The sequence below is a fragment of the Rhineura floridana genome, chromosome 1 (genome assembly GCF_030035675.1).
Source record: "Rhineura floridana isolate rRhiFlo1 chromosome 1, rRhiFlo1.hap2, whole genome shotgun sequence".
Taxonomy (NCBI): Eukaryota; Metazoa; Chordata; class Lepidosauria; order Squamata; family Rhineuridae; genus Rhineura; species Rhineura floridana.
Window position 1 is genome coordinate 292010811 of NC_084480.1, and position 5456 is coordinate 292016266.

The following is a 5456-nucleotide window of genomic DNA, read 5'->3' on the forward strand; positions in this document are numbered from 1 at the left end:
CTAAACCAGGAATAGTGAAGCTGGGCCCTCCAGATGTTGTTGAATTCTAAATCTGAAGCCAGCATGGACAACGGCCAGGGATACGCCCGTTAATTGTCCCAGCCGCCCTGGGCTCCTACTGGGAGGAAGGGCGGGATATAAATCAAACAAACAAACAAATGAACTCTGGTAATGCCTCTTGCAGAAGCCCAGGGCGGCAAACAAAAGCAGTAAAAACACTTTAAAACATCATAAAAACAGACCTTAAAATACATTAAAACAAAACAACTTTAAAAACATTCTTTAAAAAAGCTTTAAAAACATCTTAAATAAAAAGGGTTAAAAAACATATTGTCTAGAGAAAAAAACATATTAAAAGCAATTCCAACACAGACTCAGAGTTCCAGGACATATTCCAGCCAGGACATATTCCATTCAATGAGGGCGTAAAGCAGAGCTGGTAGCACCCATAAGGGGTGTAGCTGGGGAGGATGTATCACCTGGAGAGATTTTCAAGGGCCACATATAGAGGTCTGAAGGGCCACATCCCCCCCGCCCCGGCCTTAGGTTCCCTATTCCTGTCCTAAATCCTGGAGCCACCCTCCTCTGGCTCTTTCAAGCTCTATCATTTCGAATTGATGTAGCCAACTATCTCTATACTACAGTTAGGTTTCAGAACCAAATGTTCCCGCATCAGTTCTTTGTGAGTATTCTCAGCCCATGCTGCAATAAGCATCCTTTCCCCCCCATACATGTAAGGCATTATTGCTGCATGGAATTTTATAGCTAGAAGTAAACATATGCAACAGCGTCTCTGTATTCAGCAGACGTCTGGACCCTGGTTTTATCAAATGGAGAAACTTCCACCTAAAAATCTTGGCGTCATTCCATGACAAAATCTACATAGGCATCAGAACTGGCCATCCCTGAATATTTTGGCACTACTTGTCTATCATACTGTGCCAATCAAGTGATGCAAACTGGGGCTCTTCCAGATCCAGATCTTGTAGTATACCTAGACTATAAGCCTCAAGCTGCTTCCTCTAGAACCATACAAATTAATGGGGCTGCTAAAGAGACTTCAAGGTCATGGGTAAGGCAATTATAAGGATGTAAGAAGAGTTCTGCTGAATCTGACATAGGAAGCTGCCTTATACTGAGTCAGACTATTCGTTTATCTACATGAGTATTGTCTACACTGATTGGCAGCAGCTCTCCAGGGTTTCAGACAATGACGGTCCTGCCCATTTGGTAGGGGCAGGTTTGCCTACACCCTATTTCTAGGAAGGCTCGGGAAGGTTCCAGAAATTGTGTAAGAGGTCAGGTGGGGTATCTTGACCAATGGGGTAAGGGTTTTGAGCGGCTATATATAGCCTGCTCCGCTTTAAGAGCGCGCCTTTTTTGCCTTGCGGCACGTTAAGAAAAGGCTCCTTGGGTCTCCTGCTGCTGACCGTCTTTGGTGAATTTTCCTTGTAGAGGTTTCCTGCTTTCTACTGCCGGTACCCTCGTGCCTTGTTTAACTTTGCTTTCTCATCAGCTGAGAGGCGGGTGTGGGGCTTGCCTATTGGCGTTAGTGCCTCATCTTACCTACTTCCCGGGCGTTCTTTCTGTTTGTTGCAGCCTTCCTCTTTTTCCCGCGTGTCAGCTGGGCAGCGGTGTTCGACCGGCTGCCTCGGCTTGCCGGCTGGCTCTGGCGCTGGGGCGCTGAGCCTGCACGTGGCTGCTTCCTGGAGTTCTCCCTCATCGCCTTCCTTTTGTTGGGCCCCGTTTTCCCGCGCGTCAGCTGTGCAGCGGTTGCAGTGTTGCTTGCTAGCTCTACTGCTGCTGCGCTGAGCCTACACGTGGCTTTCTATAGGACTTCTCACACTTTGCCTTCTGTTGTTGGCCCCTTTCCGTTTGTCAGCTCTTCCTGGAGCTGGCTGTTTGCAGGTGCGTTCCAGCACCAATCCCACCCCATTTATTTCAGGGGCCTTCCTTGCACCCTATTGGGGCCTTGCTAGAGTGGGTTTTAAGCAAGTGCTTTGCACAAGCAACCCCCCTTTGTGGATGGTAACCTTCATTAACCCCTCCCCCTCCATTCAGCCTGCTACATAATTCTTCCACCCCTTTTTGGATTGTGGGGAGTTGGGTTGTTTACCCCTCCCCTTAGCCCCCTCCCTTATTCCTTTTGCCTCTTTCATGGGGGAGGTGTGAGTTGCTCACAAGGGTGGGGGGTGTCTGCTTGTTTTGTCTTATTAATTAATTATATATAATATTATTTTATTATTAAATATATAAATAAATAGATACGTACATGAATTAATTTTCAGATATTTCTAGATATATAATATCATTTTATTATTATTAAATAAATAAATACATGAATTCATTTTAATATTTATAGATATGTATTTAGATTCCCCCCGTTCCTTTTGCTTTTTTCGCGTAGGAGGGGTGAGTAGCTTGGAAGGGGGGGGTGGCTGCTTGTTTTGATTTCTTAAATTCTTTATTATATATGGAATGATTTTATCATTATTATATGAATAAATACTTTGATAATATATAAATTAATTTTAAAATCTTTATAGATATATGCATAATCATATATAGATATATGAAGCTTATTCTGGCGGGTAGCATTGCGGATGTAGGTTTTAGATTGATCTTCGTTGTTGCTTATCCCCATATCATTTATTTTATATACTTAGTTCTGTTTGTATTCCTGCATGCATGTTTTGTATTTTAAAATGATGTTCTCGATCATGTAGCTTCATAATTTGTTGCATTTCTTATGCATGGAGGAAAAGTATAGATGCTTCTACAATAGCGTCTCTAAAGGGCAATAGTTTATTTTAAGGTGAGTATAGAAAAATCCCACATCTCATATTTCTTTTGCGGTTTTTTTTTAAAATATGTGAATAGGTGTGATTCCGAGAAAGGTAATCTGTGCTATGTAAGCTTATAGGAAATGCTCTGCAGCCAGGTGAACTCATTGTTGTGGCATTCTGAGCCAAGCAGAAAGGAAATGCCCTACAGCCAGGTAAACTCATAGTTGTGGCTTTCTGGGAGCCAATATGTTTAAGGTTAATATATATCTTTCCTGTAGTTTTAAATGCTCTGTTTTATCCCTGAAATATCTAAAATGAAACATTATGCTTAATTTGAGATTGACAGTTTATTGGTCCTTGATTAAAGTGCTCCTCTAGCATTAGGTAAATCTTTATTATGACGCTTTTCCACGGAATTTTAAATCAATTTAACTTTATTCCACAAACATGAATTGTATACTGCTTGTTTCACAAGATACAGGTACCCTCTTCAATCGCATCTATTTCATGGCAGTCTCGTGTACACTGGGCGCTGCTACCAATTTTCTTCAGCGGCCGTTCTTTCTTCAAAGAACAGAGGACTTCCTCCTGTAGCCTGAACTGCAGGTAAGTTTTGATACAGGCTGTAGTTGATAATTTGGTGTCAATTCAGGAGCTTGGGCGTGCCAAATAATGGCTGGCTGCCTTTAGGTGCCTGGGGGCTCACTATAGAATTTATTTTCTTGGATTATCTTCCTACAGTGCCAGTGGTACATATGTGGCCTTCTGCCCTTCAGATCTGCATGATACGTTCAGTGCAGCACTTGGCTATGGTTATGGGGTAAATCCCCAGACCCTCAACGCTATTTGAGCTATGCGCTTTGTGCATGCGTTTATTCTGCAAAGTATAATACAATATCTATTCATCACTTGCTATGTCTGGGTTTACGTGCAGTCAGGAACCCATTTTATGAATATCATAAAGGGGTTGGTTACATTTCACTCGAATGCCACCTGATCTTATGAGGCCATTTCCCCCCCCCCCAATGAACGAATGATGTACACCTTGTTGCAGTTTATTATCTACTAAAGAGGGCAGGACATTACCATTGGGAATATATCTTGCCTCCTTTCTGCCTTTGTCATTAATTTTCTGACCAAGTGCATTAGGGAACCCATTTCATGAAAACCAAAGGGTGTTAGTTGCATTCCACCCTGAGACCGCCTGGTCCTATGTGGCCATTTGCCCCGGATGTGCTATCGATACTCCTGCCTTCAATGATTCTTAGTTCCCCCCCCCCTTACAGGACAGTTGTCCTGGGCGGTGGCCTTAATAATATTTTCAGTGAGCCTTTTGCCCTGGAAAAATTAGCTTTCTGGGCAAGTCATTGTAAAATTTGAGCCCTGCGCTTATATTGCCGTGCTGGTTTTTTTTTTTTTTTTTAGCGCATATGCTTTATATGGACCAGTGGGCTAGTGACTGAGTGGTTAAGCTGAGGGGCTGCCCATCGCCCACTCTGTCTCTGGTTTCCCTCGGATAGAGTTTTTTCTCTGTTAGGCCAGTGGGCCAGTACTATCTTTTCATATTCATTAATGGCTACATATTGATTTAATTTTGATTATTGCTATGTTGTTCGTATGGCCATTATGTTTAGAGGTTGCATTTCTTTCATACAGGAGCGGCTGCGACAACTGCCCTAGCGGGCATGCGTTCTGGAAGTATTCTGATATTTATGCTATATTCAAAAGGGCAAAATTAATTCTGTCATAATTATCGCTTGACACTCTCTGCGCTGGCCTTTAATCCAAGGCAAGAGGAATGCAGGATCATTCTGTAGATTTAGGGTCAGAAAGGTCCTTGAGGGTTGGTTGTGTTCCGCTCCCAAGGCCACTGACCGGAGGAGGCTAATCACACCCGATGTCCTCCTTCAGATCCTGCCTTTATTTAGGTCAATGTGCTCATCTCTGTATGAGTCGCACCTGTTCGCCGCAGTAACTCTGACGATGTTCTATGGTGCTTTTCGCCCTAGTGAAGTATTGGTTTCCTCAAAGCACGATGTGTCCTGTAGTGCTTTATGCTGGCGATTGCACGTTAGGTGCAGATTTAATGAGGTTTTCCTTAAATGTCTTTAAGACTGATCAATGGGGCCGTGGCAGTTCTGTATCTTTATTTAGTTGCCAGGTACCTGAACTATGCCCAGTTTCCGCTATGCGGCAATTTTGTGTGTGTGTGTGTGTGTGTGTTTCAGGCCAGCGGGCCAGCGTTATCTCTTATACATGCAGATAGTTCTGCCCTGACTCAGTTTCAATTTTGGGCCGTTGTTCGGTGGGCCTTGTTGGCCAGTGGTTGCGATGCTGGAGTCTTTGGGCTGCATTCCTTTCACATTGGAGTAGCTACGGCCGCTGCCCTCGTGGGCATGAGCATCGAGGACGTCCAGACGATTGGCAGGTGGCGTTCTTCAGCTATAACTTCTGCCCTTGCTCTCAGAGGGCATACCAGCGTGCCTTGGGAACGTTCAGGCGTTCCATGCCAGTAGTGCTTTGCCTCCTGTATGGCCTATCCCTGTTTCACATTTGCTGCAGTTTAAGTTACATCTGAAAGGGCAATCTCATTCTGTTTCTACCATCGCCGGACACCTCTCTGCGCTGGCCTTTATTTCCAAGGCAAGAGGATTGCAGGATCATTCTGTA

General features: G+C 43.9%; 1 long non-coding RNA gene across 1 annotated transcript; it reads left to right on the forward strand.

Annotated features, from left to right (window-relative positions):
• Positions 1 to 1839: 1839 nt before the first annotated feature.
• LOC133375665 (uncharacterized) lies at positions 1840 to 3469 on the forward strand. Its single transcript, XR_009760293.1, has 3 exons — positions 1840 to 2412; positions 2727 to 2815; positions 3301 to 3469. It is a non-coding gene; the product is annotated as an uncharacterized LOC133375665 (long non-coding RNA).
• Positions 3470 to 5456: the final 1987 nt, after the last annotated feature.